Source organism: Ixodes scapularis, unplaced genomic scaffold (assembly GCF_016920785.2).
Source record: "Ixodes scapularis isolate PalLabHiFi unplaced genomic scaffold, ASM1692078v2 PGA_scaffold12__126_contigs__length_90152505, whole genome shotgun sequence".
Classification (NCBI taxonomy): domain Eukaryota; kingdom Metazoa; phylum Arthropoda; class Arachnida; order Ixodida; family Ixodidae; genus Ixodes; species Ixodes scapularis.
In genome coordinates this window covers 67,425,555-67,439,980 of record NW_024609838.1, presented here as the reverse complement: position 1 = coordinate 67,439,980, position 14,426 = coordinate 67,425,555, and the positions used below count along the sequence as shown (strand labels likewise).

The 14,426-nt window shown below is 51.5% G+C and overlaps 1 long non-coding RNA gene across 1 annotated transcript; it reads right to left on the bottom strand.

The window, feature by feature from the left end:
- Positions 1–7,657: 7,657 nt before the first annotated feature.
- Positions 7,658–11,181, bottom strand: LOC121835386. Its single transcript, XR_006077584.1, has 2 exons — positions 8,144–11,181; positions 7,658–7,972 (listed from the first exon to the last, which is right to left on the bottom strand). It is a non-coding gene; the product is annotated as an uncharacterized LOC121835386 (long non-coding RNA).
- Positions 11,182–14,426: the final 3,245 nt, after the last annotated feature.

Below are 14,426 nucleotides of genomic sequence, written 5' to 3'. Positions count from 1 at the left end.
GTTTAGGGTAGGCTACGACAAGGCCCTGACTCTGATCCCCAATCACGACGAAATCTTTAGCGTGTGCAAGACGATCCTCAGGTCCCCGTACTTTGCAAATACAAAGATATTTGCGAAGACCCTCAACCCATTCACTTCGAGCAGGTCCTCGGTGTGGGACGCGTCGGCGGCCATCATGCTCCTGGCCGAGCGAGAAGGAGTCTTTTACGTTCCGGCTCTCAAGACCAGACTGGCCGAGCGGTACCCGTCGCACACACTGTACGGAACGGTGATCAACGTAGTGTACTCGTCGGCGACTCACGCGGTGGATAAGAACGTTTTGGGCCGATCGCACTATCACCTGCACGAGACAAAGTCTCTTTCGGATGACGTAGCCGAATGTCTCTTGGACTTTGTCGCTCTTCGCTACGTGTGCAAGGCCTACGCCCTCATGCGCGCCGGAATGGTCGTGTCCAACACCAATCTGCCCCGCCTGTTAAACTCGCAGACGGGCCGGCCCGAAGAATCGTCCACGTCGGTGCCGCCGGTGGTGGCCCAACTGTTTCCGCACGCCCTGCCTTTTTTCATCACGGGCGGCAGCGCCGAGAGCGACCTGGTGCACATGGAGTACAGCTCGTCGGCCCTTTTTCGCTACTTCTACCACTTTGTGGTCACGGACCCGCTTCCCGACACGGACAGGCGCTTTGCCCTGACGAGGCGCGTCGCGGAGCTCTGGTTGGAAAACCTGGCACCGTACGTGATGCGCAGGGTGATTCTCACACACTTTTTACAAGGCACCGCCGACAACATCGAAACGCAGACCAGAGACGATTTCCACTACATGCGCATTATGAACAATTCGCGAAAACTAAACGAAATCATGGTACTAGTCGACGGACTCCGCAAGGCACTCGGCGTGGCATCTTCGATCGATAACGGAATAAATTTGGCCGTGTACGACGGAGACGCGCAGGTGGTCAAAAAATACCTTAGTCATCTGGGTGCCGGCGGGTCGGGCATCGCCGACATGGTGGAAACGTACCACTTCCAACTCCCCATACACACGCACAACGGGCAGAGCCAACACTTGGACGCTCGTCTACCCTACGAGAGGGTGGCATTACCCGACTCCATGGAATCCCTCTGGGACAGGCGACCATCGGCACCGACGCAGGGGCGTGCAGCTCCGGCGCCCCCTCAACAACAACAACAACAACAACAACAAATCAGCTTCCCGGGACAACTCGTATTGCCAAACAAACTCATTATTTACGCCGCCAAGGTATCTACCGATTTCGTGGCGCCCCAAGTGGACGAAACGGTCGACTACGGCAGGAGACCTGAGAGAGACTCACCCGGCACCGTTGTCGGGACCGAAAACCCACCGCCGCCTCCTTCTCATTCATTACCAGCTCCGGCAGAGCATAGTGACAAGCCCAACAACGAAGTGTTTTACATGCTTACAATCGGGACGCTAGGAGGATTGCTGCTTGGCAGCGGTGTCGTGAATTACCACCGAACAAAAGAAAAACCAGCGACACCACAAACCAGAATCAATTAAATTTTATTTGTACCGCTTTCGATATATTCGCATTATTTCGTCGCCACTCATTTCGGTAACGGCCTTGCGCTTCCCGTACATCCTACCGGTCGCCTCCGGCTGCATCGCGGAAGGGGACTTTGCATCACGTCGTAGAGTAAACAGGTTTCCGGCCACGTTGCGGGCAAGCAGTCTTGCAAAGGGGGAATCGCTGACGACCAGTCCGTTGACGTGCAGTATCGCGTCGGCGACTTCGGAGCTGCTCTTGCCGAGGCTTTTTGCAATCTTGTACGCCAAGTCTTGGGCGTTGCGATTCTCGAAAGCGTAAGGAGCCATTCTCGCCATCAACTCGGTCATGAAGGTGGAAGAAGAGTCCATAGTGGCCTTGGCAGACGTCCTCGGCAGGACGAAACGACTCCTCTTGGATTGGTGGACGTACAACGAACAAATGGGAATTTCAAAGTTTATTCTCAAGAGAGCCAGCACCCGGACAGAGTTTAGTTTAGTTTTCGTCGAGGCTGCCGAACTCGTCTTCAACGCACAGGACATGAACCTCAAACACTTGTTGCTCGTCGTCGTACCTGCGGTATATCACGTCTTTTCGCCAACACAGACCATGATGGCGACAAACACGCGCCTCGCCACAAACACCTTTTACAACATGAGAAACGCCCTGATCAAAGTACTCGAATACGTGGCCGTTCAAGCGCCGTCCAGGTGCGTCACGCCGAGCGTGTCCGATCTCGCACACTGCAGTCCCTTTGCCAAGCAACTGCTAGCCGACTGGAACCGCGTGTACCGTCAGCGTAAGTACGACGACGAAGCCGACGACGAGTGTCTGGATCTTCAGATCAGGTGCAGATTCATCGAGGCGCTGGGCTACGCGATCAAGGGCGACGTCGTCGACGTGACCATTGGCATCACAGACAAGATTACCAATCTAATGCTCCAATTCCTGTACGACGGCACCCTCGACATTTGGGACAAATATAAGCACGTGTGCGACATCAATCGACAGAGGAGAGAATTAAATCACATGTTTGATTACGCGAATCGGTGTTTCGAAATCCTATGCGAGGTAAAGTCGTGGATCAAGGGGCATCGTCTGGTCGAGGCCTTCAAGGACCTGTGCGGAGCCAACCCCCGCAAAAGCTTCCGAGACTTGGAAAACGTGGTGTCTCTCCTCCAAGACCTGAACGCCTTTGAAATTCGAAACGTAGCCGAGCAAGCGGAGGAAGCTCTCGCCGACACGAGCCGTCACTTAAACTGCGCCGAGATGGACTTTAGCCAGTCCGTCAAAGAGTACGCTGCGCACGTATCGCTCGACGATTTTGTCAGAAACGAGGCCGAATACGCCAAGCTATACTTTCGAGTCGTTCACGATTTCTACTGGCGGCACAAGCAAAAGATGGCCAACGTCAATTACACTTACTGTCTCGACAATCTCAAGGTAGACGGAGCCGATGACCCCTATTATCCCCTGCAGAAACCGATCGAAGAGCTCGTCGAGGTCATGAAGTCTCTCGCGGCTCGACACGTAGAGTACAAACGGGTCTACTTTTCTCGAAATTGTCCCTGTAAACGGCACCGCCCAGAGCAGCAAGACGATGAACAAGACCGATGTTACCTATTTGACCTCAACGAGTACGCCGAGTGTCAGGAAACGGCATCCGTCCTTGAACTACACTCGATCCTCGGCTACTGCGATTCGGACGACTGCCGCTGCAAAACGGACGAACTCCTCTACAGCAAACACCTGTTGTACAAACAAAAGCGCTGTCACTTTTGGTTCATAGAACTCGTGTTGGAATTTCCCGTACGCGAGCACGTTCTGAATCTGGAATACACCAGATTGTAGATGGGCAAGGAGGGGGTGGGACAAATATCGTCACGGAGATTTTGGGTCGTAAAATTCAAAGTCGTCCTCTTCTTCCTCCTCCACGACGACGACCTTGCTGGTGTTTTGCAAGACGCCCACGTGCGAAATGTCGAGACCAAATGCAAAGTTGGTTGAAGTCCAGCCCCTCTTGCGTTCTTCGCACAGCGCCGACTTGACGAGCACCTTTTTGGGGTTCTCGAAACAGGCCGCCGAGAGGCGATCTCTCGCCTTGCCAATGTACGATCGATTCAGAGAAGCAATTTTGTTTGGTTCTCGCGTCAGCATGTTGATGTACAAACGAATGTAGGCCAATAAAACGTTATCCTTGTTCGAATCGGCATCCAACACGTTCTTTAGACTCTTGTATAGGTGAGAATAGATGCGCCTGTTTGTTCGACACAATACCAATAGCGAAGACATGTGATCCAGTGGATCGATATAGTCTAGGTTCTTCAAGACCCACCGGGTAAATTGAGGACAAAGGTTGTTGGTAAAGTACTCTTGCGGAATGACAAAGACCAACTGCTCGTCCTCCGTCAAAAGGGCGCAGTCCAACAACTTTTCAACCACCACATCGCATCCGCTAAAGTCGACGGCGACCTCGTTCGCGAGACGAAAGTAGACCGGAGTAAAGTCGCCGTTCTTGACCCTCTTGCCGTTAAACAGGGTGTACACAATCTGCTTGCCCTGATCGAGGGCGTCCACTTGCAGGCGCGACCGACCGGCCGCCCTCTGCCGAAACACCTGGATCGCGTTTTCACAGTCTCCTTCGCGCTCGTCGGGCTTGAGGTCCCCGTCCTTCACGTTGCGAATCAGATCTTTACAGGCCTTTTCTCGATTGTGCGAAGAGTCCAGATAGTCTTGGGTGAGTGGAGAGGTGATGTTTTGCGCCACCACGTCACCCAGTCCGATTCCCACTTGGGCAAAGGAAAACATCACGGTGCAAAACATGGCGGTGAAAAAATCCACGCCGCAAGCGTCGTCCACGTACTCGTCGTATTTGGGGGGCACGCGCATGTCCTCGTCGCAGTACGATATCAACACGAGCGTGTGGTGCAGCACGATCCTAAACATTTTGCGAGTGTAGTAGCGCAGGCTCGCAATCTGTTCCATCGCGTCGGGTGGGTCGCGATCGGTTGACACCAGAGTAGAGTGCACGACGGGGTCTAGGGGTGCCGCTACCGAAACGTCGTAAAATATACAGCCGTCGTCAGTGGCATACTCGTACGTTTTCAGTAACGCCTCTAGGGAGGGTAGACTACTGTTGGCATCCGGCTCCAGAGTCTGTAAATAGGCCTTTCGAATGTTACCCACTACTCTCCTGATTCTCTCCATAGATAAAATATGCGATGGACGGTATAAAGAGGGTGGGTTCGAAGCACCAATATATTCCACCCAAAAAGAATGCCGAGAGCGGTGGTGGCATACGCTGGAGCGTCGTCTATCTGGCGTCCAGCGTCGGATTCCTTTGCAGTTTATATTACGTTCATTACAAAAATAGGCGAAGGTTGTTGGAAACCTGTCGATCCTACAGACACCTTTGCGAGCGCAAAAACGCCAAGAAAAACGCCCAGATATTGACGGACGAACAACTGCTCGAGATTCTAGACGGGCTCGCGTACGTCAAACTCAGAATACTCGCCAGCGACCCAAACAAGCTCAGAAAACTCGTTTATAAAGAAAATAATGTGGACGCAATATTCAAACATGCACCATTCTCTGTGTAACATAACGGCCGACGGTTACGTCTACAAGCACGGGCGGCTCATTGGCTACCCGAGCTGGTTCGTAACAGAAGAGTACGACAAGCGTCACATCGAGTGTAGGGTGGTCGATACCTCGGGCCTCCTCAAATCCGACCTAGAAGACTCGATGCGCCGAATGTTGGCACCCGACGTCATCCTGTCGCCCTACATCGACCGATGGGAGCAAAAACCGCCCGTCGTAGCCGTCGACGGAGAGTTTGTCTCGCGAATTTACAGTGACCTTCGCGAGCTCAGAAACTCGGCCGCCTTTGTCGGTTTCGAAGACGCCTTCGAGCAGAGCCTCGTAAAAAATCTCCCCGACGGCGACGTAGTCTTCGATTTTAGATGCGTCGACCTGGCCTTTTCACTGTCCACCACTTACAAGACGGACCTCTTTCAATTTTTCTTCTACGTGCTCGTTCCCGTCTTGAGAAACTGCATCGTCCACGCCCAACTCACGCTCGACAACAACGAGTACGAAAACAGAACATTTTGCCACGCGTCCAACGTTCTCTACTACTTTCTGGAAAACCTAGTCTACCATCTCCTCACCAAAAATTCCTCGCGCAACAACGGACTCGCATCCCTCGAAATTGTAGACAAGTGCAAGCCCAGGGTCGACGACGCCAAAATCACCAAAAGCGTGCTCCAGCCCGTCTACGTCCGCAGAGCCATGACCGAGGCCTTTCGCCTCTCCTCCTGGGTGGGCGACGGATCCGTCGACTCCAACACACTCTGCATCCGCGTGGGCCATCTCAAGGCCCCGAGCACAGTAGAGATACGAAACGTAAACGCGCCCGTCTCGTACGTAAAGTACAACTCGGAATGTCCTTCGGAAGCCTACTTTGGGTCGGCAGCCACCTTTGTACTCGACGTACCCAACGACCGAGTCTTCAACTGGGCCGTCGTCAAGTGCAACGAGGCGCACGTCGAGGGGCTCCACTTCCCCATACCTGCCATCTCGGGTAGCCACACCGATCCCGTCTACATAAACTACCTAGACACGTGCGCATCTAGCATCCGCGTGCTAGACATGGGCTACTTTACAGTGCCCGCCTTCTTTGGAAAACACGAATACAGCCAAAAGTTTACCTCGCTCGAGTATCTCCGCTGCGGCAGCCTGCAAAGCGAAAGCTGGTACGCGATGCTACACGAAAACACCTCGCCCGTGGCCTTCGAGTGGAACAACATCGTGAGGATTCTAGACTCGCGTACTCAAAAGCCCTGCGCCCTAATCAAACTCATTTCGGACCACACGACCCACATTGGCCTCACTCACCCTGACGACCTATACTGGCTAACTCCAGAACTCGACGCAAATTCCTGGACCTCGGCGTCCTTCGTAGACATACCGCCGTACGAGTTGCACCGCGAATATAGCGCTGGCGGCGACGTAGAAGAAGACTCGAACATAGTTATCATCACGCGAGACCGCTGGCCCTTCGTCAATCTTTTCAAGGTCAAGATATCCGTCGTAGAAGGGGGGCCACTCTGCAAGTATCTCGACTCGTGCATCTTCAAGCGCGACACGCCGCTCCTACCTCACTTGCAAACCTTTCACGTGCGGTGTCCCATAGACATGTTCACGCGCATATGCACCAAACACCTCAAGGGCGGCGAGCGACTACAAGAACTCACCGTCTACTGCGAAACCAGATTCTGCGACAACAGATACATTCAAATCATAAATCAAATATGCAAAACCGCCACGCGCCTGCGATCCCTGTCCATCTACAGCAACCCCTCGACTACCGCAGAGTATATTCTCAACAACATCCAGAGTCAAAGTCTCCAGTCCCTCTATCTTCTCTCCAACAACATTAGCGTACCTGGCATGAGCGTTCCAGTCATGTACGGCGAGTCCGAACTCTCTCGCAAATTTTGCGTCGACCTACTCAAAAAGTCCTTTCCGAATTTGCGCTACTGTCTATGCGCCTTCAATCACATGTACAACATGGACCTGTCACCCACACCCGCTCTGTTGAGGCAAAACTTTATTAATCCGCCCACGCCCATATCGTCTGTACGAGAAGAAAACGAAGATACGTACCTGCCGGCAAAGAAGCCTCGTCCTCCGCCCAGACAACAGCAAAGGCCCGTAGAACCACCCAAACAATCCAACATGTCAGAGACTCTCTTGGAACAAGACTTTATTCCACCACCCAGCATTTCGACAACTTCGATTGAAGAATTGAAAACTCCGGACCCACCCTTATCGTCCACCACGGAAACTCCTCTGACCAGCGAAGTAGACAGCGTTAAGAACTTTCCATCGTCCGAAGACGGCAACAGTATTAACCTATCCAATCTCGGCAACAAACCTTCCATTTCTACAGTCTATGCAGATGGCGCCGTCTACTCCGACACGTCGGTAGAGGCTAAAAGAGTCTTTGAAAACGACCAAATCGGTCGAGACGTGGTGCAATCGATGCAACCCAAGCCCACCTTCCCAGTCAACCCCTATTTACTTAAAGGAACGGTACAAGGAGAATACGACGAAGACATTTAAAATAATAAAGATCAATTATTTATTTATTTATTCGCTTTTCTCGATAACTGCAGTCAGAGTTGACCGCATCGTGTTCTCGAATCTTTGACGCCAACTTCTTTTTAAAGTTACCCCAATCGCCCAGCAAGTCCGTATAACTGTGACCGCACTCGAGGCAATAAAGTTGGGGCTCCGTGTTCCATATCGTCTCGGGATAGACGCACACGCCATTCATGGCCAACAAGCGGGCACAATCGTCGTTAAACAACAACTTCAGTATGAGATACACCGCTTTCGTGTCGTACATTTTGTAAAAAAAGAGCTAAAAGCTTGCCAACCACCTCCACTCCAATCCACATCCAGTTTTTTTGTCCCTCACGCGCTTATGCGATGCTCAAAGGGGGCTCTGCTTTTACGAGAGTTTATCCCAACGAGCAAAAATCGCCTCTGGGTTAACAAAAACTTCAGTATGAGATACACCGCTTTCGTGGAGCTAAAAGCTTGCCAACAACCTCCACTCCAATCCACATCCAGTTTTTTTTGTCCCTCACGCGCTTATGCGATGCTCAAAGGGGGCTCTGCTTTTACGAGAGTTTATCCCAACGAGCAAAAATCGCCTCTGGGTTAACAACAACTTCAGTATGAGATACACCGCTTTCGTGTCGTATATTTTGTAAAAAAAAAGAGCTAAAAGCTGGCCAACCACCTCCACTCCAATCCACATCCAGTTTTTTTTGTCCCTCACGCGCTTATGCGATGCTCAAAGGGGGCTCTGCTTTTACGAGAGTTTATCCCAACGAGCAAAATCGCCTCTGGGGTAGCAATTACCTACCTAATGTCAGCTACGGAAAACACGGGACACAGTCTAGATAGCCTAACCTTATACCACACACCCAACCCCCTGGTGTGTTGGAATGACCGCAACACCCTGACCATGCTACGTTCCTGTCGACGCTAGCACACACAATTTTCTCTATAGACATCATTAAGGGCCAATGGTCGAAAACAGAAACGGCTTCGGGCACTGCGGTCAATTAGCTAATACATCTCTACATGGGGGACAGAAAGATACACACAACCTAACCGACTAACGGCGAAACCCTGACACCACACTCTCTAACGCGCCAAAAAAACAGCTCAGGCTCCCGTTTGCCCGTGAAATGACGGTCAATGCATTAGAAGGTGTGCGACATGCCCAACCCTCTGAAACTAAGAACGGACACCTTTAACCACCTGAAGTCTCAACAAAATCCCCAGTCAAAATCATGTCATTATATGCCTATCACTATAGCAAAGTATTCTCGTTAAACGCAGAGACGAATTCGACAGCATTGTGTCAAACTGGTCCCACGTATCCCCGGGCTAGTCATTGTCAGAAGTTACTTTTAACCTACTGACATATGCGACATGCACAATCGCCTCCCGTACAGAAGAGCGCGTGCCGGTGGCATTTGTCGACAACTTTATGCGCATATTCAACATGAAATCAACTAGTGGTATTTGTATCTCTTCCTGGCGGTAGTGCATTTACCATCACTCGTTTGCTGAGAAACGGGTAGATGGCAAGTAGAAATTACTCCTAACCAGAGGTGAGACACACACCCTAGCATAGCTAGGAACGCAACTCTCACCAGCAGTACGTTCGCTGCCTCGCAAAAATAATTGCAAGCTATACAGAGCCCCTAACTACTCTAAGCTAGTGAGCCATTTGGGTAGGACGTACACTCGGGCAATTCGATGACCATTTTCCCCATCTACCCTACTCCTACCTCACCATCAGTTTGCTAGCCCTACAGACAGATCCCCCTAATGCCGCGGCAGCTAACGGTCCAAATCAGAGTAAAAAAAGTTTTCACCTGCCGCGGCAAAATCCCCAATTAGGTCAGTGTGTAGAAAAAAAAGAGTAGTAAATAAACAACGTTTTTGAAACGCGTGGTCATTCGTAACCCGTGCGCACATCCTCTAAGGTCCTTTGGTTGTCGTTTGCCTTTTAAAGCGTCCCTCCAGAGCAACGGACACCAAGGAAAAAGACAAAAACAAGATAATGCTATGACAACGGTCGAGCGTCAGAAACTTACACTTGCAATTGTCTTTTTTCCATCACTCTATTGGGACACAGTTAAATGCATTGACCGTCCTACGTCAGAGAGAGTGTCCTCTAAGCTAAAAACACTAAGAAAATAAAGTGTCCAATGTAGTGGGGAGATGTGAGTGTAGGGTGTGCGTTAATTTGTGTAACAAGCTAGAGGTTGGAACTAACCGTGTAAAACACCGGGGCTAAGTTATCCCAAAAAGCGGCGGACCCTATACGAGGTTAGACGCACTCTCCAATACATCCCCACTAAAAACGTACGAAGAAGCTAACCCCATTTTTTTTTTTCACCTGCCTCATGGAAAGCTACCTAACACAGTTAACCCACCCCCGATTTACGACGTACGCTGGAGAGCACTGGCAGAGTGCGTCGAGAGACATTTACCTGCCTACCACCGCGTTCATCTAGAGAGAAAAATGCTAGACAGCCTATCTTCGATGGAGTAAACAAATACGTTAATCAAGGGCCGACTTTACATGAATCCGATTCGCATCCATGTAAACGTGGCCAATGTGTGGAGCGGACTTGCGATCCAATCTGACCGTGCTTCAATTTCCAAGCCAGTTTAGTTAAAAACGAGCAGAGAAATTGGCTTCGAATGGATCACATTCCTTTTTCAATTAATGCAAAGTATCGACGCAGCTACGACGTGCCTATAAAAAGACGCGCAAACATCCTCGCTAGGCGGAACCCTCGTGCTACCCAAAAAATCGAGTCGGAAAACCAAAACTCCGAGATCGACTGGCTAGCCTGGCTAATACAAACGTTTTGTAGGTGTAGATGGAGTGAAAGTGTATAGTGTATAGTTTACGTGTAGCTAAATATATAAATATAGAGTTGGACTCTTTTTCTACGCAATAGCAAATCTCGGGATCTCTCCATGTTGCGAAGAGCTAGTCTGATTTCAAAAACAACCCCCTGCCTAAGAAATCGCTACACTGACTAGCCGAGGAAAAAAAAAGCCTCCCACCAAAAAATACGACGCACACTTCGAGATCCTCCGATCGTATCGCATCGAGCATTTACCTACCTCATCTTAACTCGCACATATAAAGGCTAAGGAAAAATCGTTTCTTTAAGCCCTAACCCGAATGAAACTACGCCGATAAAAGCTAAACCGTAAGTCCCTCGCAACACGAAAAAGCTATCCAATATAGAGAAAGACCTCATAATATAGCTAAGAGAAATGGAGCCCTAGTTAGGCCTTTTCTTTATTAGCGCCAAGACAATAAAGCATTTTTTTTTCTTGGCGACAAAAAAGAAAATGCACGCTCATTTACTACTAGCCTAAGCTTAAACTACGTCCTATATGTAGTGTGAAAACATGTTGCCTCGATTATGTCTACATGGTCCAACGTTCCCTCGACAATAGCTACATTTTGTTAGTCTGTGATTAAAAAAAAAAACGGTGCACTCACGCATCGCCGGCTCCGTGCGCCGTCCTCGCAGGTGGCCGTCTGACGAGAGAGAGAGAGAACCGGTCTTGTGAGCTCATTTATATATACATGATGAGAAGGTCACGTGTTATCAGCTGACCAATCAGCGCCGCTCGCGTAATATGACATAATGCGTGGGCGGAGCGCGTGGCGCAATTTGAGCGGGAAAGATACTGGGCGCGCTTTGTTTGCATACGCGAGCGGAAGGTCACGTGTTAAGATAATGGGCGCGCTTTGTTTGCATACGCGAGCAGAAGGTCACGTGTTAAGATAATGGGCGCGAAACCGGGAGCTCCTTTATTTACATACGCGAGCAGAAGGTCACGTGTTATATGCTGACGTAATATCACGTCATGTGTGGACGGCGCGCAATTTGAGCGGGAAGATAATTGGCGCGAAACCACTACACGTTAGTGGTGCGACGTGGATTTAAACTCTTTTTCGAGCCGATTTTAATTAAAAGGTTGGTGATTGTGATATGTTGTTGAGAAGCGGATTTGAATACGAGTACGATCGACAGATCCTTAAGCGAAGACAATTCAAAGCTACAGTAAAGAAAAAAGGGCCGCTCCTATTCGGATTAAAAATTCTCTATAGATACTGGTTATTGCGATTAGGACGCCTTTTTTCGAGAAAGCCGAATAGGGGAATTGCCAATCTTCCCTGTTAATAAAATGACCTATTTCGTGGTGAACGCGGCAGACACTTTGTCCAAAGTGCTCTACTGTCCGCTGCTTGGCTCCAACCTTAGCGCTGGGGTTAGAAACGAACTGTTTAGGTACAGTTCGACCAAGCGAATAACCACCCTAGAGAGCAACCAAGTCCCCAGCGCCAACGTGAACGAGCTCTTGGAGGGCGGCCTAGGTGGTAAGAACATGGAGCCGTCCGCGAGAGACAAGAATAGGTGCCCCGAAATTTATGGACAGCTCACGAGTTACAGGCTGGGCGAAAGCACCTTTTGGCGCTGCCGCTCCAAATATCCGGATTTGGTCGACGACGACGGAAAAGTGGTTTGCTGTCGAGGCGGCACCTTCGTGCACTCAAAGACCGGCGAGCCTTACGTAGCGGGCTACCACGACCCTCGGCTCTTCGAGTGCAAAAACTGCCCGCCGGGCTACGTGGCCGGAAGACTCGGCGGGTCTAGTAGTCGACTAAACGCGCATTGTCTGAGAGACGCTTGCTTCCCGGGAAGGAGCGTCGTGGCCAACCAGATTCACGTGGCTATCGGCTACGCGTCGGCGGTCGGTAAAACCACCTGCATGTGTCCGGTGGGGTACGTGGCGTGCCCGGGCCCAGCGTTCAGAAACGAAGACGCAGACTACGTTTGTCCGCACGCCAATAGAAGTGGAACGCCCGTGTGCGTCGAAGACCCCTGCGATCCGTACTGCGGCTCTCGCAAGAAAACGGTCGAACTGCAGGCGGCCGCCTACTACGACCACTCGCTCGGAAACTGCGAGATGACCAAGTACGCCGACCGCGACCGCACCTTTGTTGGCTTTTACGACAAGGGACCGGCCAGGGGCCACCTGAGCAGCTACTCAATTTGTTCCCCCCGACTCCACGACGGTATTGATCGCGTCCTCTGTCCGACGAGAGCTCCGGAACTTACTCCCTGGTTGTGGTTCGAAAATCACGCCAGGAACGTGGCCGTAAACTTGGACGAGGCCACGCACGAGGCGCGATTGCAGTTTGTAAAGGGAATACCGGAAGACGAATACTTTATATAAAATAAACGATGGACTACGTGTACGGCAACGCGGCCACTGCCGTGGCCTCCGTGGCCCTGATTAGCAGAGGCTTCAAACGGACTCGCCAGCAGAGTGGTAATCGGTACGTGTTTGCGAGCCGAGCCAGCGCCGACGACATTTACGAAACCCGCAAACTACACGAAGCCTTTGCGAACGGCTCCGTGGCCCTCTCGGGGGACGCGACCAAGCTGAAAAACATACGCCTGGGCACGTCGCTGATAGACTGCGAAAAGGAGCCTGGGTTTGAAAAAACGTCGATAAGGCAGCTCGTCTCTTCCACGCTCGGCGAACAGTACGTGGCCGTATTCCGTAAAGTCGCATTTAATTGGAACGAAAACCAATTAGACTTTGACGAGGTTTACTGCATGCCGAAAATTCTCAAAGAACACGTAATAAACAGAATAAGGAACAAGGCGGTAAGCTTTTGCAACCCCTTCACGGGCTACGAAGTGATATCCTACGACGGAGGGCGGCTGACCACCTCGTGCATCTGCAAGTTTCCCGACATTTTCGGCGGGCCGACCTGCAGAGACCAGGTGGCCTGCGGAGTGAGGACTCTGGAAGACCGAGTCGTTTTCAAGCATTTATTCGACAGAAAGATGCGCACTCGAATAGATCCGACGGAAGTGCTCGCCGGCGGCGTTGACGCGTCCGTACTGCGCGAGGCCCTGTCGGACGGAAGTCCGCGAGTGGTCTGCGACTGCAAGAGCCAAGAAGATCCCGTGCGGTTGACGAGCTCGATACATCCGCTACAATGCCTTCCCGATCCGTGCTTCTCCGGCTTGGCAGCCCAACCGCACGCCAGCGCCGAGGGACTCGGTTGGGACATGCGATGTCGGTGCGGCGACCCCAACGTCACCCGACTGTATCCTATGGGCGAAGCGTCACACTGCGTGGCCCTCAGGCACAACGTCGTCAGGGCGGCGAAGGACGTAAAGTCGCGCACGACCATAGAAACCAAGCGCGGAACCCTAGCCGTGCGCTTAAACAGGGGAGAGGGACCGCTCATGATTCCCGAAGACTATTACGCGGGCCCCAATGAGGACTGGTTCGTTCAGGTCGACCCGTGTAGCTTTTGCCAAGACCTCAAAAAGACCACAAAGATGTTGACTGGCTTTGGCGTGAGCGGCACGCAGCGAGACTACGAAACGGCCAACTACTACGACCTACCCTTTGGCGAGGACACGATATGCACTCGCGCACCCACCGGTCACGGGACCTGCCTCGTGCCCGAATGGAAGGACTACGACCTGTCCGACCCCCAACGAAAGTCGCTGCTGTGCACGATGAGCGAGAGTCCGCGCATGCTCGCCGCGATCGAAAAATACAAGATGCCCCTGCGCTCCATAACGTACGACGAATTCAACGAAACCGGCCGAGATCCGGCCAACTACGACTACGCGTCGCGAGATTACTGGAGAGACTACGTTTTTCTCAAGTTTCAGCTCGGCATACCCCCCACCTCGAAGCCTATATTGACGGTTCTAGGTTGATGTTATGCCTGACGTTGAAAAAAGT